Source organism: Bactrocera tryoni, chromosome 4 (assembly GCF_016617805.1).
Source record: "Bactrocera tryoni isolate S06 chromosome 4, CSIRO_BtryS06_freeze2, whole genome shotgun sequence".
NCBI classification, from domain to species: Eukaryota; Metazoa; Arthropoda; class Insecta; order Diptera; family Tephritidae; genus Bactrocera; species Bactrocera tryoni.
The window spans coordinates 7292696-7315388 of record NC_052502.1 but is presented as its reverse complement, the minus strand read 5'-3'; the positions used below and the strand labels follow the sequence as shown (position 1 = coordinate 7315388).

Here is a 22693-nt window from a genome sequence, read left to right as displayed (position 1 = left end):
TTTTGATGTCATAACCAGCACTCCCTTGGAAAACAGGTGCCTGCGGGTTAACCACAGAACTTCTTACAGGATCATTAGGAGTAAAAAGACCAAAGTACGTGTTTTAATTAACAGCATAAACTTCGTTTTGGACGATGTCGATTTCGACAGACGTTTATACTAATAGACCCACTTCTATATCACAAATGGTCACAAAGGTCCAGCACACTGAATAATTCCAATTCGAAACAAAAATACGGAATTTGTCTCGAAGGAGGTTGATCATATCTCTAAACCTTGTCAGGTTGTAATCTTCTAGTAGTAGCTTGGCGTAGCTGATGCCTGCTGCTAATGCCGTTTTCTCCCCACTCTATCCACGGTGCGAAGCAACTTCTTTACGGTGTGGGGCCCCACCGCAATGCTTGGTTCTGGCATCATAATCCTGGAAGATGCCGCAGAGCGGGTTAGTTCGTCGGTCGGCTCATTGCCGGCTACCTTGTTATGCCCCACCCAGGTCAAGCGTACACGGTTACAAACTAATAGGAGGTTCAGCTTTCCTATGCACTCCTCCGCTAATAGCGATTTGACTTCATAAACCGAGATCGCTTTTACTGCCGCTGAGTATAGCGATACGCTGGTTGCGATAGTTGCGATGGAGACTGATTTCTGCACACTGACGTATAGCAAAGACTTCTGCTTAAAAGATGCTCCGAAAATGTCCCATTGGTATGGATAGTTTCGGTATCACTGGATAAAGCTGTCCCTCAATAGTAGGTTGAGCGAGGAATCACTCCAATCCGCCTTACTTCTTTGTAAAGTTTACCCTGTTCGTAACGTCGTCCCTTGGAAAGAATGGCCAGTGGTGAGTCATCCCCTAAGACCTTCATTTGTTGAGACGACATTATCTTCTTTATGTCCAAACCTTCTGCTGCCATTAGCAGTGAAACACACCATCGCTGATTGTTTGATCACTAAATGCAGCAGTGTGAGCTTCAGCATGACTTCAATTGCTGCGATTGGGCAAGTGCGCATTGCCCCTGAAGCGCAGACGCAGGCGAGTTTTTGCAGCTTCGATAGTTGAAGGCCTACCGAAGACTGCATTGCCTTCGATGCCCAAGCAACCGCTTCACAAATGACAATGGGCGCCACGATCATGGTATACAGCCACCTGATGATTCCTGGCTTGCAACCCCAGGATCTGCCAGCTAGGCATCTGCATATCATGAGTGCCTTGGTGGCTCTGGACAGTCTTAATTCCACGTGTCTATTCCACCGTAAGGTTGAGTCTAATGTGAGGCCTAGGAATTTGACCTCTTTAGACAACTCCGACTCCCCGCCACCAAGTACCTCATGCCCAGAAGAGATCTTTGCTCTATAAAATGTACTACGGTTATTTTTGACGGGTTGATTTTTAACCCTACCAAATGGCTCCATCCCTTTGCCAGACTTAAGCTCTTTTGGACTATGTTACACAGAGTGTTCTCAAATTTACCTCGTGACATTATGACCATACCATCGGCGTACCCCTGGCAATCCCATTGTTTGTGAGCAAACCAAGGAGCTCATCTTCTACTAGTCTCCGTAGTAAGGTGCATAGAACTTCACCCTGTGGACTGCTCCTCATAGTACCAAGACGTATCTTAGTCACCCCCAGAGTGGTTTCAGCTATCTCTAGCTACAGTACTGGAGTCATCACACTCCTTTTCTCAATACATACATATATGATTTAAAGGTATCCTGCGATTCCTTCTGGACCATTACTAACTTCATAGCAAACTTAATATACCTAAAAATATTTCACTCGATATTTTTAAATTCACATTGCCCTCCAGCTCGTATCTATTAAGTTGATTAGCACTGTAGCTACCATTCATGAACATTTATCAATTTTCTTGAGAATTTTGTAAGAAAAATACACAATTTTTTTTACAGTTATGTTAGCTACAAAATACAAAACACATTTTGCAGATCTTCATCGAAAAGTCAGTAAATACTTTTTTGTTGCCGACCGCTAGGTTGTAAGAACATGACCGATAACAATTGAATTGAGAAAATATGAAAGACATGAGACAGTGACAACTTATCAGACACACACAACGAACGGTAGTTACACTACTTATTGCGGCAACTGTAACGAAAAATGAATTAAATGCCAACGCAAAGCCGCGGAAAAATTGTACGAAAGGTAAAAAAAAAATACAAATTTAAAACAAAGAGAAATTGTAACATTAATTAGCGAAGATGCCGAGGCAGTCGGAATTGGCAGAAGACAGGGGGCTGCGAGAAATGCTCATTGCGAATGCCGAATACCGAAAGCGAGTGTGTGCATTGCATTGCTATCAACTGCATTTTACAACAACACACACATAGGCACGCACACACGTGCGGTTAAATATGTACTTACGTAAGTGCATAAATGGCAGAGTTGATACTTAAGCTTTCAAGTTCGGATGCACGGCGGAGGCGCCCCTTTTGGCAAGTTGGCGATAATGTGACCAACCAGTCCAAAGTCGCTTAACTGCTGCCAGTTGCAAGCTGCAAGCTGCCATTACAACAAAGTCGCCGTTTTATTTCACACATTTTTGTCATGGCCATGCGAAACGAAAGACGACGCGCTCAAATGGAGCAGGGACGAGCGTGTCTCAGCGGCCAGTGGGTGGAGCAAGGTAAAAGCGCATAAGTAGAAATTTATGTGACACGATACTGTTGACTATAAAAATTAATTTAATGCATCTAAATAAAGTGTACGAAGTCGAGATGGCACTTTACGACCAAACCAGTCAATAAGATTTTAATTATACTGGTATGGAATACGTGCATATGTACATATGTGTGCGGGTGTGTAGAGCACCATTTGCAGAGGACACGCCGCATTCATGGAAGTATTAATACAAATTGCCAATGACATAAGCGGGCAGTGCAGCAAGGTAATGCAACATGATGCAAAGCTGGCAGAAAATGGAGCGCACACCCTTTATGAAAGGAAAATAACAACAAATGTGAGACGTGATCACACAAGAGCAAAGAAAAATTTACCATACTCGTATTCACTATTTCAAACCACTTCATATCGATGCTAATAAATTTTTTTTTCCAAGAGTTTACAATAATTTATCGAACATAATCGAAAGTATTAAATTAAAAAATAAGTTATAACTTATGCCTGTAAAATAAAATGTTTATCGTTAAAATTATCGATAACTTGAAAAACATAATATCGATAAAAAAAATTCAACAGATAGAAATAAAACTTGTATCATTAAAGTTATTGATAATTTTAAAAACTAAGTGTCGATGAAAAAATTTCGATATACATATTTTTATCGATCTTTTATCTTTTTTTCGAACGATTTTTATCGAGTAGGTATTATTATGAATATCTGAAATCAACAAACTTGTTCGAGAACAGGGCACTTAACTTTACTACTATCGGAGAGGAAAGAAGATAATAATTTATCGCACATAATCGAAAGTATTCAATCAAAAAAATTTTTATCGCTAAAATTATCGATAATTTGAAAACTAAGTATCTATAAAAAAAATTTCGATAGATGAAAATAAAATTTTTATCTTTCAAATTATCGATAATTTTAAAAACTAAGTATCGATAAAATTTGTTTCGATATATTTTTTATTGATTTTTTATAATTTTTTTTAAATAGATTTTTATCAAATATTATTATGAATATCTGAAATCAACAAACTTGTGTTATACATTTTGGTCTTGAAAGCTTTTTATAGAAAAGTATCATTAATATCTGAAATTAACAACACAATACGATTTATTAGCGCTTTTCATTTCAATAACAAAAATCATAATTGTAGACGTTGAAGTTAGTTAACTTTACATAAATTTTAAAAATATTTAAAGTAATTTTTTATCCAACAATTATAAAAAAATTGAGAAAATATTAATGAAAATGAACACTCAGCATACAAAATGTTAGAAAAGCTAGTAAAAAATTAAAACCAAAACAGTCAACGAAAATAAATCGCAGAAACATCGATAAAACATTTAAATTACCGATACAACTTTATAAGTACCGATTAGCATATATGTATATTTTAACAAACTTTTTCAAAAAACTTTAGAATTTAAGTAATAAAACATATTTCGAAAGGCATTATGATTTCCAGAACTTAGATATTTAGACGAGCTTACCGATTACCACTGAACTATTATCATCGCAGTAATCTACGGAGTGAGCAATACCAGCTTTCCAAGCATCTATCAGGTTCCTAACTCACTAAAGATCTACATTTACTGCTCTTCAACTGCCACTATTCACTTTACCCAGTTTTCATATCTCACCATCTCTAGCAATGCGCATTCATCGAATATACCCATTTAATCTAACGGTAAACAGAGTGTAAATTCGTTTACAATTCCCAACTTTCTACGAAGCTTTTAAATATAGTAACCATGTTTTCTTGTTCTTAGCGACGGTACATGGCATGTAAGCCTCTCCAATGAATAACGGTTTACACTCCAAACACAAATCTCCACTCACGACACCGATACAGCTGTTGGAGCAAACTCACCGCAATTAATAATCCCGACCAGTTTGGTCCAACTACCCGTGAAACGGCGGCTTTTCGACACTTCCAAGCCGAACCAAAACGAAAACGCAACAAACCAAGCAATCAAACCAGATTCAATTTAGCAGACTTGAATTTCTGCACTGACGCGCCAATGTCGCACACCCGGCAACGGTCGACTGTTTTCAACGCGCCCGGCATTCCGTGTGTGCAAACAACCCAGCGGCAGCACGCCGTGACAGGCGACGAAGCGAGCAGAGCATGTAACTGGGCTTACAGTGCGCCTCTGCTATTCGAGCGGTGTATGCAGGCGATGCACACATGCACTTTGGATGTGCATAGTTGTACATACCTATGTATGTATATATGTATGTGGTATTTGGACCCAGTTGCATGGCAGTCCATTATGATTACTATTAGCGCCAGTGCACTCGGTTAAGCGCAAGTAACTGGCATTAGATTGCACTGCAAATAAGTACACAGTATAGTGTTGCTGAATATAATAGCATCAGTGTTTTTTTTTTCATTTTATTTTATTCTTCATGAAGATTCCTTAACAAATAAAAAAGTTTTTTATACTTGGTCTTAAGTTTGAACGGTCAGGAGAAACCACAGAAACCGAATAGGCAATTGAGAATTAAAGTCCTCTTTCGACGAACAAAGAGCAAACTCTAGAAGTCACTTATTATCCCCGTCCTGCTACATTTCGAGAGAAAGGTTCTGCATTGGCAACGGCGAATACCGCAGTCGATCGAACGTTGAGCTGTATGAGATATACGACGACATTGACATACAAGTAGTTCAGCGAATTAAGAGACAGCGACTACGCTGGCTAGATCATGTCGTCTGAATGGATGAAAACACTCCAGCTCTGAGAGTATTCCATGCAGTACTCACAGGAGGAAGCAGAGGAAGAGATAGGCCTCCACACCGTTGGAAAGACCAGGTGGAGAAGGACCTGGCTACATTTGGAATCTCCAATTGGCACCAAAGAGTGAAAGGAAGTACGACTGGCGCGCTGTTGTAAACACAGCTATAACCGCGTAAGCGGTGTCTATGCAAATAAAGAAGAAGAAGAACAAAATTTTTCATGTAGCATGTACATATGTACATACATATAGTATGTCTGAATAGTAGGGAGTAATACTGCAATGATTAACTACAAAAAATATTAGAGAGTTGCCACCTAATTAAACCTGAAGGCAACTAAATTCAAAATATAGGTAAAGCTTTAACCGGATGTATCTTAAGAAATCCTGTTTACCTATTAAAAATTTTTAAATAGTGTTGCCACTTGTTAAAAAAATCAATTAAAAATTATTATAAAAGAAACTAGCATTTGCTATGTCGCTACGAAACTAAATAAGCTGAGCCAATTTTAAGTAAGTAATACTTGGACTATATACATGTATGTATGTACATATGTACATGGTGTTGCCACCTGTTAAAAAAAAGTTAATTAGAAAATCAAATAAACAAATGTTTGCAATTTATTTGTGAAGCTAAAGAAAGTTAACTGTCGCACGTACAAATTTTTGAGAAGGATTGCCACCCAGCCGACGAAATTACAGTTATTCAATTTTTACTTTACTTTATAACGAATTTTATGAATTGTTATCGAAAATAGATTTGTCAGTGTTGAATTAAGAGATTTAATAAAATCAACATATACATACATGTATGTATGTATGTACATGGTGTTGCCACCTGTTTAAAAAAAGTTAATTAAAAATCAAATTAAGAAATGTTTGCAGTTCATTTATGAAACTAAAGAAGTCCAACTGCCGAACGTACGTTTTTGAGAAAGGTTGCCACCTAACCGCCAAAATTACAGTTATGCAATTTTTTCTTTATAACGAATTTTATGAATTGTTATCGAAAATAGATTTGTCAGTGTTGAATTAATAGATTTAATAAAATCAATATAAACATGAATTTAGATAGAGTTGCCACCTGTTTAAAAAAAGTTAATTATAAAAAATCAAATAAACAAATGTTTGCAATTTATTTGTGAAGCTAAAGAATGCTAACTGTCGCACGTACATATTTTTGAGAAGGGTTGCCACCCGGCCGACGAAATTACAGTTATGCAATTTTTTTTTTTTTATGAATTTTCATTTAAGATACATACATATGTATGTATGTATACTCGTAAATGTACCATTAATAGACTTAATAAATTCAATTTTCAAGTTATTATTATGCCATTATTGCAAGCACCACTGTAATTGAATTAACAAGCCCAACGGCCGACACTTTGAATGCGAACTCATCAGCGTATCGAAGAAATTGCGGTGGCGGCGGTTAATATGATTGTATTAGTGCTGCTAAAAATACTTATTAAACAAAGCGCCGTAAAACAATACAAAGTAATTTAATAAAAGCACAGACATACCCACACACACACACATACATAGAGCAACACAAAAGCTGTAACTGCATTTACAGAACGCCTTTAGACGTTGAAGGAAGTGCGAAACAGTAAACTTGCCAGCGAAATAAGCAAAGAGTAACCGCAAAACACGCCAACAGCCGCAGCAGGAGCAACAAGCTGTGCAACAACAATAAAAACAACAACAATAACACTACTTACTAGCTGGCTGGCTATGAAGAAAAGTAGCTGGAGCTGGAGCTCGAACCAGATGTAGTAGTTAGAACTAGCGCTGTCTGCCGTCAGAACGAATTGGAATAATGTGGTTTGCGGTTTTGATTAGTTGTTGCTTTGGCGCTGTTAGATTTTTCATCAATGTTGCCTCATTTATTCTGCATCCGTTCGTTCTTCTACCCAATTACAAGCCATTTGCTATAGCCTACATTTATGTACATATATGTATGTATGTGTATGTGTCCGTGTGTTGGTAGCCAGGTGCTGAGCCACGAGCGTTAGACCAGAAAGAAATAACAGTGTCTAAATATTTTCTAATATATGTACATACTTATCTACCCACGTAAGTGCTGCTGCGCGCATACATACATACATACTATCTGTGTGTGTGTAGGTAATTTATAGTGGGATAGTTAAGTTTTATAGCATGATAGTTGTGCCGTATTTCGCTGTGAGTGACCGCAGCAAGAGGTCAATGCTGATGTGCTTCAAACAAAAAGCGATAATCCAAGCGGTGGCATTATTCAAATGCTGACACACAAACACGTACAACGCTATTAAAGAATAAAATAAACAATTAACTAAGATGGAACTGCCGGTAGGTAAAAGCGGATGGCAAAAGGTGAGAGATAAATGGGTTCTATATACACGCCGGTTGATGATGAATCATCGCTGCTCTACAGGTGTGTGTTTGGTATGTATGTATGCATACGTGTACGTAGCAACTGGTGCAGAACTCTGCATATTCATGTCTTGACTTCGTTATGGCAATATGAGTAGCAATGAAAGAGGAAGATTACAATTCTTTACAGTTTTTAAATTATTTGCCTTATATAAAGCGATATGTACATATGTATGTACTATACATACTTTTGTTTAAGGAACGTGTACGCCACAAGTCTCAGGTGGTTTGTTATGAGGGCAAATAACAATAAAGCTATGTATAAGTTGTAAATACGACTATGAAATGCTGGGAATGACCTGAGGTAACGCAGCTGAATTTACATAATTAATTTTAAATAATTTAAGTTCAACAAAAAAAGTTCAAAAGAGAGAAAAAATAATTGCCAACAATAATTAATTCATTGTAAACAATTTTCACACATCTTTTTATTTGCCAAAATCACAAAACTGAACTTAGTACAGATCTCTGTACTATGTATTGAACTTAGATTACTCGAAAATCATCAAATTTTTGGAACATTCCTCATTGCACGCAATATAATACCACCTGCCCAACGAGCGACCTCTCTTTGATCAGGTAATCAGTATATTCCCCAAAATAAACAGATTTTATGAATACAGTAGAGGCCCGCTAATCCGGATCAATTAAAACCGGTCCCTATCCGGAATATAAGGAAATCCGGATTAACAAAGACATATCAGAACTATGTATTATGAAAAAATATTTATAAATTTCTGTTTGTTTATTATAACAAATAATACACATGTTCCAAAAAAACAAAAAAAACTTAAACCAATAAAACATATAAGCGAATGTAGTGAATAATAAACATGTGATCCGGATTAGAGAATACGGATAGATAATGTCGGTCCGGATTACAAGGGACGTAATAGGAATTTTGAGTTTTTTAACCCTGTCCGGATTACAGTGGAATCCGGATTAGGCCATGTCCGGATTAGCGGGCCTCTACTGTACCCAGCAGGGAGCAAGAATTAAGTGATAATGAATTAAAAAAAAAATTAAATAAACAATGCTTGAAAATCGCCGTGCTGGCATTAGAGAGTTATGGTATCAGGTCTCAACATCAATATGGATCAACTAAACACATTTTGGTTCATATTTAGGGTAAGAGCGTGTCAATGTTACACTCGTACCAAAGCCCTGAATCTTTTGGAAGAACTATGACAAATAGAGGTCGCAAAACAGATGCTTGAGGATTCTAAACACTTCAAAAGTAATGCTAAGCCTGAAAATGATATTGTTTGTAAGTCCGGGCAAAATTTGATCCAACAAAGAAATAGCAAACAAGCAATTTATTCTTTAAAACATCGCATGAGCATGTCGAAGGTGAAAACGATGATTATTGCCTTTTTTGATAGCCGTGGAATCGACCACAAAGAATTCGTTCCACCGGGGAAAACTGTGAATCAAGTTTACTATTGCCAAGTACTCGAAAGATTGCGAAAACGAGTCAACAGGGTGCGCCCAGACATCGCTCGTAACTGGATCCTTCATCACGACAACGCGCCGTGCCACACCGCCCTCAGCGTGTCCCAGTATTTGGCCTCTAAAGGGATCGCCGTGTTGCAACAGCCGCCTTATTCGCCCGACATGTCACCCTGTGACTTTTTTTGTTTCCTAAAACAAAATCGGTGGTCAAAGGAACCCACTTTGAGTCGATTACGGACATCCAGGCGGCCGTGACGAGGGTACTCGCAGACATCCCAGTCGAAGCGTTCCAGAAATGTTACGAAGCATGGAAAACGCGCTGGAATCGCTGTATAGCTGCCCAAGGAGACTACTTTGAAGGGGATGGCAGAGTTGTAGAATAATTTTCAAATATACGGTTTTTATGGAATCAGTCTCATTACTTAATCATCATACCTCGTATACTTCAGTGCTTTCAAATTCCTATTGTCTACTGGCATCAAAATAGGCTAATTCAAAATAGGATTATTTCTAACACTGTTCCCTGAACGCTATCATTTAGTTACTGGCTAAAGATTTAATTTTGTTTTTATTTTAAAACCTTCCAACCAAAATTTACCAACGAAAACTTGAGTTCATCACTGCAATTCCAGTAAATATGGAATAAATTTGAACTCTTTATACCAGTTTGGACTCTTTTCACAGTTTTTTGGTGGTCTATTCGATAAAAAGATGTAAGGTAGCTAGTACTTGTATAGATAGAAAATAATTGAGGTTTCGCACTGCGACCTATGGTCTATCGTGCCCTCTCCTACATCACACATGATCACGAAGATCCAGTACTCTGAATAATTCCAAGATCTTACTAAGCGCGATTGAGATGATGTGATCCCTGTTCACGTAGATGGATACCAGGACCTTGAGGTTGCTTCTACAAATTGCTGTTCAACCTAGAATAAGGAGTTCTGTAGTTTCCTGTTCTGTTTCGTAAAACCGGTAGTTTGCGCAAGAGACTATGCCCGTGTTGGACAAGTATTTCTTGGGCCTGTATTGCCCAGTGTAAAACGCGACAAGAAGGCGAAATTTGTCACGTGGGAGGTACTACCTCCCAGTAGTAACTTTGCGTAGCGTATTCTTCTCTTCCGTACGGAGCAACTCTTTTCGCGCCGTTAGTGTACCACTGGATAGTACTGCCTTCAGTAGTAGTAGTAGGTCGAGCGTTGAATCACTCCACTCTGCGGGTAGTAACTCTAAACTTCTTAGTGAAGTTTATCCACTTCGTAACGCCGTTTCTTGGAAGAAGGATCAGTGGTGTATCTTCCCCTAAGGCCTTTATTTGTTGAGACGACATTATCTTCCCTTTCCAAAACACTCTGCTGCCATGAGCAGCACGGTATTCTTCGCTTCCTGTTTGATTACTAGACGCAGCGATGTGAGCTACAGCCTGACTTCAAGTGCTGCGGTTGGACAAATGCCCCTGAAGCGCAGACTCAGGCAAGTCTTTGCAGATTTGATAGTTGAAGGTCTACCGAAAACTGCGTTCCCTTCGATGCCCAAGCAATCGCTCCATGATATGATCATGTTATACAACCACGTGATGATACCTGGCTTGCAACCCCAGAATCTACCGGCTAGGTATCTGCATATAATGAGTGTCTTGACGGCTCTGGACGGTGTTAAATTCATTAGTCTATTCGACCGTAAGATTAAGTCTAATGTGAGGCCTAAGAATTTGACCTCTTTAGACACCTGCAACTCCCTGCCACCAAACTTTAAGGGCCTCAAGAGCGGAAGAGATCTTATTCTTTCATTTTCAAGAAAATTAATTTATTTGTTGCTTTTGCTGCCAAAAGTGATCAAACCAAAATAAGAGCTTTCCCGAATAATGTTTGCATGATAATAAAATATTTTTTTTTACTGGTTATTTTCATAAATATAGCAATGCTTTAGATTCCTTCAATGTCACTCAACTTCAAACACGCTTATCAAATTTAGCAAACAAAGGCGGCTTGCAACAATTTCGAAAGTGAAGGTAAAACTTTCCACCGTCAAGCTGAGGCTTGAAACAATGCAAAGCCTTGGACTTCAGCCGGCGGCAGTTTAATCTTTGACAATTGACACTTTTAACTCTTTCACGATGATATTGAAATTTCAGCAAACCACAGCAGCTGATTCCTTTCTTTTTGCTTTGCTTCTGTCTGCTCGCCACTGTGATATTTGCAAAGACGACATTTAATTGAACGTGAGTGATGTCACATAATGAAGCCACGAATTCCACCCAAACTGCCCACTCTCCGACGAATAACCAATGGCACTGCATGCAATTACTCGCATGTTTTACGATCATTTGCAACGCTAGCGACCACAATTGACAGCAGCAACAACAACAAGCAGCAAACAAACAAAAAAACGGGAATTTGCAGTTGTTTTTAATGTTTTTGTTTGTTTGCTTTCAGCCGGTCATCGGGCGATGGCAAGCAGAGGCGTCAGAGAAGCAGCAAGCAAGCAAAAAATAACGGTTTTTCTCAACAGCTGCTAAGCGCTGCATAATTTCTGCGCAAAGTGGCTGTGGCAAGCGGCCAGTGACAGCATAAAAGTGGCGAAACCGAAAGGTGATTTGAAAACAAAATTCAACTGTCGACACAAATGCGAAATTTAGAGAAAATTACACCAACAAAAAAGACAAAAAGAAAACGCGCGAACAAAAAAACAAAAACGAAGACAAAACGACACAATTTACAGTAGCAATTGATGAAGTTGCAAAAAGCAGAGTTGCACTGGCATTATGTTGCGGCATGTGGCAATGCAGGCAATTCGATGCCGTTTACTTTTGATCACCTTCACTTATACATATGTATGTATCCATGTATGTATGTACTTATGTTAGTAAGTTGTCTGTTAACGCCTAATACCGATGGAGTTGTTAATAGCCACAACCACTTTGGGGCAGTTGGACAGCTCATTTAGCCACTCTTGTCAGCTGCTGGCGCTGTGCAAATTTCTTTTTCTTGTTTTCACAAACAAACAGCTCAAATTATAGCACAAGTAGCAAGTGATCAGCGGGCATATGTACCGTAATTGAACAAATTTAAGTTAAGCTACATACTACTGTATATGTAAAGTGCTTGGAGGCGTGGTATAATGAATACACTGTTTGCGAAAAGACTTGCACTTTGCCATCAAGTCAATAGCAGAATAAATTTGTGCAAAATTGATGAGCACAAAACAAGAAAAACCGTTAACTTCGGCTACAACGAAGCTCACTCCCCTCACAGAGGTGCATAAAAGGGTGTAAAAAAACGTTTTCTTGATTTTGGTTGCTCGGTTTATATGGCGGCTGTATGTTATGATGGTCCAATCTGCATAAGTTTCTCGAAGATTATGGCGATGCCTTGAGGAATCACCTATACCAAATTTCGTGATGATACCTTTTGAAATAAAAAGGTTATCCATACGAGAACTTGAGTTGATTCGATAATTTTTTATGGCAGCTACATATATGCTATAGTGGTTGGATCTGAAGAATTTCTTCGAAGATTATAGCGTTTTCTAAAATAATGATTTGTACTAAGTTTCGTGAGGATGCCGCTTCAAATTAAAAAGTTTTTTTTACAAGAACTTGAGTTGGTTCGATAATTTTGTATGGCAGCTATATGCTATAGTGGTTGGATCTGAAGAATTTCTTCGAAGATTATAGCGTTTTCTAAAATAATGAGCTGTACCAATTTTCGTGAAGATATCTCTTCAAATTAAAAAGTTTCCTTACAAGGACTTAATTCCGATGGTTAAGTTTGTATGGTAGCTATATGCTATAGTGAGCCGATATCGGCGGTTCCGACAAATGAACAGCTTCTTGGTGAGAAAAGAACGTGTGAAAATTTTCAGAACGATATCTCAAACACTGAGGGACCAGTTCACGTATATACAGCCAGATGTGACGGACGCGGCTAAATCGACTCAGCTCGTCATGCTGATCATTAATATATTATAGTGCCTTAGACGTTTCCTTCTATGTGTTACAAACATTGTGGCAAACCTAATATCCCCTGTTCCGAGTATAAATATCTACTAGAATTGATATTACGACCAGACCAATAACAAATTCGAGATCGATTTCTCTTTTTACTTAAAAATAACCTCCTAAAATTTTAAATCGATATCTGAAGTAGTTCTTGAGCCTGTCTATCTGAAGTAGTTCTACAGCCTTCTAATATACATATAACCGTCCAGATCAATCAGCGTAATGAGTTGCTCTGTAAACTCGTTTTTCTCGAAGCAGCATTATTCGAAATTGCTTGACTGAAACCCGAAAGATGAGAAGCATTGATAAACCACTATTTTTCTACATTATTCATTTTTTTTTCGACCGTAGGTCATTTCTAGTACGAGTTTCTTTTAGGTTACACCCACTGAGATGTCCGAAATTACTGCAGCAGTTGGAAACGCGTTTTTTAGTGATTCGGAAATCGCTGTAACTCGAAAAAAATTTAATATCAAGCAGTAGATACCCAGTCAATGAACTGCGTAGACGTCTAGTTGTGATCTCAAGTGATAATTTCACTTATGATGGCCACTGACTTACTTTTTCATATCTCAATGTCGCTTTCCTGCCGCCTACACAATTTCTCATTATGATTTTATGCGCTCAGCGTTGACTGACTCGATGAAATTTTAAATGAAATGGCATTGGCGCAGATTAATTATTAAAAAGAAAATGCGTCAGTTAGACGTTTAGCACTACAAACTATTATTATTGTAGTCGCTTATGAACTGAGATTTAATTGAGACAACAACAATAATAAAAACTTTATTTTCAATTTTAATTTTTTTGATTTTTGATTTTTGATTTTTTTGAGCGACTAAATAACTATCAAGTCGAAGATGACTTTTGTTATAACGGAGGTCCTTTTTTTGACAGATCCCGCGTGAATCGTGTCAGGCTATCAGGTTATATTTGTTCAATATTGTTTGACATTTCTTTATGGAAAGACTTACGCCTAAAGAATGTTACAAATCGTTCAACTTTATTACGCTTTCATCAACTTATGGCGAACTTAATCGGCCTACTTAGCGTACTATTCACAATACCATCCCCGATCTTCATTCTTTGTTTGATAATATTTGCCCGAAGAGACCACGATCAGCACGCAGTGAAGAAAATAATACAGCCGTAGCTGAGAATGTATAAGAAGACCGTGGAAGTCGATTTGGCGCCGTTCACAGCAACTCGGACTGACGTATAGACCGACTTGGGGCATCTTACGTCAAGATCTTAAATTGAAAGTGTAAAAAATGCAGCTTGTGCAAGAACTGAAGCCGCTCGCTTTGCTCTATAGGCTCTTGAAAAGTTCCAAAAAGATCTGACGTTTTCAAGCCAAATTTTTTTCGGTTTGTAAAGAAGCAAAATTGCAGCATTTGAGACGAAGAGCAACCCGAAAAGATTCAAGAGCTGCCATTTCATCCATAAAAACAACGGTTTGGTGTGGTTTGTGGGCCGGTAGAATCATTGGTCCATATTTCTTCAAAAATGATGCCGGTGAGAAAGTAACCGTCAATGGCGACCGTTGTCGCGCTATGATAACCGACTATTTGATGGCTGAAATTGAAGCTAGTGGTCTCGGCGACATTTAATTTCAACAAGACGGCGCCACTTTCCACACATCCCATCAACCAATAGATTTATTGAAAGAACATTGTGTCGAGCAAATAATTTTACGTTGATTGGCCACCAGGATCGTGGGAAATCACACCGTTAGACTATTTTCCTGTGGAGATATGTAAAGTCTATGGTCTATGTGGACAATTCCGCTTCGATTCAGGCCTTAGAGCAAAACATCACGCTTGTCATTCGCTAGTTAACAGTCAAAATGCTCGAAAGGGTCATCGAAAATTGGACTTAATATCTGAGACGCAGGTGCGGCCAACATATGAAAGAGATAATCTTCAAAAAATAAATGCCAAAGCATGTTCTTTCTAATAATAATAAACATTTTTCATTAAATTTGAACTTTCTGTGTTTTTTCTTTAACAAATAGGGAACCTCGGAATGTACCACCCTTTAGATGCTATTTTAATAAGAAAACTGTTTTTTTTCAGGGTTGGTAAAAATAAACAAGCCGGACTACTCAATGCCATGCCAAAATTACTCTTCAATTTCTCAAAAATGCGATCAAACTTATTTACATTGAAGAAAAAATTAGTGATGAAAAACATAAAAAGAAATCACCAACAATTTTCCAAACAAACAACAAAGCCGGTTAAACATATCAGTGAGTCAAACAACCGTAATTAAAATGCAGACAGACAGACAGACAGACATAATTAAAAGTCGCACAACTTGTGCAAAAACGCGCATAATTCACGCTAAAATGCGAGCATGCGAACGATCGGGCGAATGCGCATTAACGACTGAGCATGCGCGTGTGCACTCGGCTGCACAAAGAAGAGTTCGCGCCTCATTTGCGACGCGGCAAATCAGCAAATTGGCAAAAACGTGGGTTGCCAGCACAGCTAGCTGTCATCAGTCGATGCGCCTTGTTATCCATCTGCGAGCGTTGAATGCGAAACATTTCAATGGCAGGTGGGCTGGCAGCCATTGTTTACATGTGTATATGTACATAAATACATAAATATACACACAAATACACATATGTACATATATATGAGTTGAGTGTGTATGTGTGTGTATGTGCGTGTTGCAGGTGATGTGACCTTGCTTTGCTGAGGTGTCAATGCAAATTATCAAAGCCGTTTGACATGTGTAATGGCATTTGAAGAAGTGATAAGCTGCCGCAAGCGACAACAACAAAAGCAAAAGCAAAAAAAAACAACATTACAAAAACTAATAAATAAACTCAGTGCTGGGTGTGTGGAAGAATGACTGAATGGTGGGTTGACGTTTTACAGGCTGTAATATTGTTGTGGCTGTTGTTGTTGTAGAGTAGGCTGACTGCCGTGCTGACTGACTGCACTTTTTTAATTACACACTACCCCCCATGCCAGTTTGGCACACGACACACAAGTGAGTGAATACAAACAAATAGACATATATTTATGTATGTATGAAAATATGTACGTGTGTGTGTGTGTTTCAGCTTGTAGTCGCCTCTAACGGCATAATTTTCCAGTTTCTTGGCGCGACTAGACCGAGGCATCCAGCTGAGCCAACTCACCTCTCAATTGACAAATATGATTTTTTCCGCACAATACAACGGTCTCTAGTGCCGCTTGCTTGGCGGCCAAAACAACAACAACAGCAGCGGCTGCAACTGCAGATTCATTTGATCTCATTGCTTGTTGTTTGTTGCATGCAACTGCTGCAAGTTGTCTGCTTTTTAGCTTTGTTTTAGGCCACGAGCAAAATGAGCGTGAGTGTGTGGAAGAGCGCGCCGTGCCGTTAGCGGCCTTTTTGCCGTTGCTGGCTGGGTTGGCTTGGCATTAATGTCGAAAAGAAAGTATTTTGCTCAACTTGACTTAGCAGACGAACTCGTACTTTCAGCATTCGCAGCACCAATACGCTCACTACTTGTTGTTGTTGTTGTTGCTTACCGCTGCTCTCGGCTTCTGGCTTGCTGCAGTGGCAGCTAACTGGCTTCCTTGCATTGCTGGTGTCACTCATTTTTGTTGTTGTTGTTGTTGTTTTTGTTGTTGTAGCAGTTTATTATATTTTTCTAACTGTGTCAAAGCAACGGTTGCAACGAGCGAAGTCAAAGAAATATGCGCAGTCCGCAGCAGCACTGATTGAAAATCTTACATCTTGATGGATACAAACAAACACACACACGCGCACATAAACATATGTATAGTATACATGTGCATGCAACATCGCCTGCAGCTTTTCGTGTGCAACACTTAGTAGATCCAATAGATAAATACATATGCCGATGTTGCAATACATGCACATATGTACATATACATATATACACATACATATTCATATGCATCAAAAGTTGTATATAAATACATACAAACATATATAAATATATGAAATATTTTATATAGATATGTATATGTGTGAATTCATATAAATTTATATGTGTGTGTATAAAAGTCAGCGTGCTGCTCTACAATTACTCTTACTCCATGTTGCAGCCCGGGCGGAGTTTTCCAAGTGATCGGCTCCGATTGTGATGGATGAAAGGTTGAAGATATGAAATATGGTATTTTCTCCGCGACATGAATTCGAAGCACAACCTTTTCAGACTGTTTCGATTGAGCAATTAGCCGTTGCTTACAAATTTGCAAAAACAGCTGCAGTGGCAAGCGCAAAGTTGTGAGCGATTTGTAAGCGAATGGTAAAATTACAGAAAAAAATGATGGAAAATAAATGTCTGAAATCAACAAAAACCAAATAAAAAGTTTAAAATAGCAATTTTTGAACTGACAATGAACTAACCGTAAAGTACCAGTTATGTACCAATTATGATACGATATTATTTGATGTCTTCGATCTATTGAAACTTGAAGAATGGCGGATAAAGCGAAAAATTGTATTATTTTAGTGAATCTTATACCCATTTCTATTTATTATGTCGTTCACTGTATAATTTCATTTGATGCCAACAGCTGTTTCTACATATGTGACTGGTCTACGAAAAGGGGGCTAACGTCCGAAAACTAGTTTTCTGGGAAAAGCTGTTAAAAATAATCGTCAGTTTCTCATTATCTCATTAATTGTTCTCCTTTTTTTTGACACCTAAGCCCCCTTTTCGTAGACCAGGTCACATATACATATATATATAGTTTTTTTTGCCCTATCGAAGACAGCATTTTCGACATATTTTACTGTTTTACTATCAAAAGGGGCGAAAATTATGTAATGTGTAAGGAGGAGATGTGTTAACCGAATGTCAATGCTAAGATTGGTTTGCATAACTTCGTTCCGGCATTTTCGACCTTGAGAATACACCACGTCCTAGAAGACCTCTAATACATTCGACTTGCCATCTGATAAAAATTGAACCAGACAGGTCCATTTAAACTACGTAATTCCATACCAAATTTTCTTTTTACAGATTTTTCCTTTTAAGGGGGTGTTTTGTAGGTGTTTGCCAATTAAGGAAGGCCCAAATCAATCTCTTACACGTCGTTCTCAAGTGTGTGGCATGTTGTTACAATATAAAATTGAAGCAAGAGGAAGCCGCTTGACCACCAGAATCGTCATATATTCGTGAATTGTGCTGAGTAACAACTTGAAACTGATCGGGATTTACATCGAAAAATCATCTTCAGCGATGAGGCTCATTTCTGGCTCAATGGCTTCGTCAATAAGCAAAATACACACATTGGTCAGGTAGCAATCCACACGTAGTCCATGAATCATCATTGCATCCCCAAAAAAATTAGGGTTTGGTGCGGTTTATGGGCCGGCGGCGTCATTGGGCCGTACTTCTTCCGTGATGATGAAGACCGGCACGTTACTGCCAATGGGAATCACTACCGCTCAATGATAACCGAATATTTTTGGCCCGAATTTGATGAAATGGATTTGCCCAATATGTGGTTCTAACATGACATGACGGCACCACAAGTCACACAGCGAATGTTATAATCGATTTATTGAAAACCAAATTTGGTGAACGAAATGGGCCAGTCAATTGGCCGCCTCGGTCGTGCGATTTGACGTCGTTAGACTATTTCTTGTAAGGCTGCGCCAAGTCTATGGTCTATGCCAACAAGGCAGCGACGATTGATGAACTTCGAACGAATATTAAACGTGAAATTGCAGCAGTGGGAAATTGGGTTCAGCGTCTGGACTTCTGCAAACGTGTCCGTGCCATGCAAAAAAACCGAGTTCCATACATACGTAGGTTGCTATATATGTACATATATTTCTGGCCTAATAATGTAAATAGGCATATTTATCAACGAAAATGTTTTTTTTTTATTTTTTATTGAATTTTTTTTTTGTCGATTGCTGTTTTGTTTCGGGCTCATACGCATCGATCCATGATTCGTCACCTGTGACGATCTTATAAACGTCTTTTGAAGCACCGCGATCGTATTTTTTCAGCATTTCTTTACACCAATCCACACGAGCCTTTTTTGAGCGATTGTCAAATTGTGCGGGATCCAACGAGAACAAACCTTTTTTACGGCCAGGTGTTCATGCAATATCGAATGTATGCTGGTGGAAGAAATGCATGGGCATGCCTCTAGCTGAAGGTATGTTACATGACGGTCTTGCATTATCAGTTCACGAACAGCATCGATGTTCTCTGGCACAACGGCTGCTTTTGGACGACCTTCACGGAATTCGTCTTTGAGCGAGCGTCGGCCACGATTGAATTCGTTGTACCAGTTTTTCACAGTGCTATAGGATGGTGCTTCATAGCCGTACAAAGATTTTAGTTCATCGATGCACTCTTGTCGTGATAATCCACGTCGAAAGTTGTAAAAGATGATCGCACGAAAATGTTCACGAGTTAATTCCATTTTTTGGCCGAGATGAATTTTTTAATTCCCTGTAAGTAAAACAATTCACGATTAAATGACAAAACGTTCTGAGTGATGTTATGCTAAAAAATGTCAAACTTTCCAATGGAAATGTCAGATTGCACCTGGCAACACTTAGTGTTGCCCTAGGCCGGTATATATGTACATATGTAGCAGCTCTCGTAATCGCATCGAACGTACTTTCACAGGAATAAAGAAAAAAAAAACAGTGCTTAAAAATCGTCGCGTTGATCGTCAAATAATCTCAGCATCTCTTATGCAACGACTCAACTGATTTTGGTTATATAATACTAAACTGCTATTAAAAGACCTGAATCTTTTACAAAACGACAGTAGTGATTGCAAAAACGATGCTAAACAACGGAGATGAAGACCCTTGCATTCACTAACGCATCATTATCGGTGACAAAACGTTGATTTATGAATATGACATCGAAACTGTAGAATAATCTAGCGAATGGCACTCCAAAAGTGTGCCGAAACCGAAAATACCAAATTTTTTGGTGAAATTCGCTAAAGGCAATCAAATAAAACGGATGTTTATAAAAGTGTATGAAGGTGATAATAACAATATGCATTAAAAACCTAAAAATGTAGATTTTTGTCAGTCCAGGTCAATTTTGACCAGAAGGTATTATAAATTCTTTAGATTAATTTATCGAAAATATGACATCGACTTTGTGAATAATAAAAAAATTACAGTTAAAGCAAAAAATTTCCCCAACTTCTAATGTTTTGCAAAATAATTTTCTAAACAAATCTATGGTGTTACATATATATTCGACAAAAAATACAATAAATGGATGTTTTTTTATTGTCGGTATGTTTAGCTAATTGAAGTCCTCTGAGTATTCCTCCAGAGCCAACATCATTTTACTTTCACATAAAATGCTTAATAACGAGAAAACATGGTAACTTCGGCAGCACAGAAGCTATCTGAAAAGACAAAATATTCCTTAGAATAACATGTTTTTGATTGGAGTATAAAAACTATATGCTTAGTGATCTATTATGCACAATTTCTACGGAGATTGCACCATTGTTGTAGACAATAACTCATACCAAATTTGGTCAAGATATATTGGCAAGTGTAAAAGCTTTCCATACAAACACTTTATTCCATTTTTATGGTAGATGTATGCAATAGTGGTTCGATAACGGCGGTTCCGACAAATGAGTTTCTTGAAAAGAAAAGGACGTCTGTAAAATTTCGGACCGATATGCCAAAAACTGACAAGATCGCATGTACATACTATACACACGTACACACGGATGGACATATAGTCTTAACTAAATCGATTTAGCTTATCATGTTGATCATTTATATCCTGTTCTGGGCATAAATATGGCATACATATGTATGTATGTATTGAAACAAATTATAACCTCAAACTTAGAACATTTCTTCTAACCGAAAATATATCCCCCTTTTCCACACAATTGACACATAATTAGTCCGCAGATCATCAAATAATTTGTTATTTATTCAAATTAAATCTCAGCAACAATCAAGCGAGTTCGGCAACACTCGTGATTGCTGCGCTCGCTGTTTTGGAAAGGTCGCTGCCGCAGCGGGTAACTGATTTTAGTGGCACTTCGGTTAATAAATACAAACAAACAAAAAAATATAATAGATAATAGTTATTATCAGCGCTGTTGGAATAAAAGCAGAAGTGTGCACGAGCAGATAAACACAATAATAATCAAATAATCGATGAACCGTTAAAAGTGGCGGCGTGAAATTCGACTTTGTATTGATTACTTGTGAATAATGAATAAATAAGGCACGAAGAACGGCGCTTTGTCATTCAAATTCCCACGTTCAACAAAAATATTAATAAAGATATATTCTGGCATGAAGTTTTTATTGTTGTTGTTTTTTGGTTGGTGTGAAAGTAGCAACGGAAGACAGAATACGGCGGTCAGAAGAGAGTTAGTAATCAGCTGAGAGTCGGTTCAAAGGTATTTACCAGCATATTATACAATGAGACAAGCGGAGGGACAGAGGAGCGCAGGGGCGATGCAGGAGAACAATTGGGAATCCATTATAAATAAATAAGAAATTCAATTATGCAGAAGAAGCGCAATTGTTGGCGCACACTTGCACAATGACAGATGCTGGCGCATTCAACAGCGTCGAGGCGGCAAAAGCATTGCAAGCAATGAAGATCGCGCCTCAATTGGGGCTAAATTTTTGTATGTATGTATATGTCTGTCTATGTATTTGTATGAAGAAGCGTGTGAGGTGAAATATGCAAAAGCAACGGTATATAAATACTGTGGCTGGCATCTGCGTGTGCGTGCGTGTGTGTGTTGGCACCAATTAAGCACTTTGTTTATAATCGAGCGTCCACTTTGAATAAGCGTTAAGCGCTTTTGATTGCGCGCAAGTATGCTTAATGCTTTAATTGCTGAGTACGGTGGCATGCCACACGCTTATGGTGCCGTTTTTCGAGCAATTTACACCCAAGCGGCTGCAAGACCACGAAGACTTAGTTAAATTCAATTATATTATATAAAATACAATATATACAATATACATATGTACATACATATGTATGTATGTATACATATGTACATACATATTGTAGCAATATAATGTTGTGCAAGCGTAACAATAAGGTCAAAATAAATGCAATCGGCACGATTTACATTCACCTGGCTTGCCACTTTGTAACGGTAAACAATAAATATATACATATGTATGTATAGTAAATCAAAATGTTGACTTCAATGCGGCGCTGAGCTTTGAAAGCGTGAATAAATTTATTTATCAGCTATTTGCAAATCACAGTTATCATTTATTGCATTTTCGTATGCTTGTGTGTGTGTGTTAGTGTGCTAGCGCCTGAAAGATGTGCGCGCTCCCAGGTGCCTCGTGGGCCATTTTTCGTAATAACAGTCAGTATATTTTATAAACGAAATAAATAACTAGTCGGCCAATAAAAGCGTGTCCGATTGAGGGTTCACGCAGCTGGTACAACATTTACCGTAAATACACG

General features: G+C 38.2%; 1 protein-coding gene across 3 annotated transcripts in view; it reads right to left on the bottom strand.

The window, feature by feature from the left end:
* The window catches only part of LOC120774529 (protein singed), a 60876-nt gene that overhangs the window by 24000 nt on the left and 14183 nt on the right, over positions 1-22693 (bottom strand). Inside the window, exon 1 of one of the 3 annotated variants that reach the window (XM_040104241.1) lies at positions 4522-4599. The exons of the other annotated variants lie outside the window; for them this stretch is intronic. The gene's annotated coding sequence lies outside the window, so the exon portion shown is untranslated. Of the gene's footprint in view, positions 1-4521; positions 4600-22693 lie in introns of those variants that run through there. 3 annotated transcript variants of the gene reach the window in all.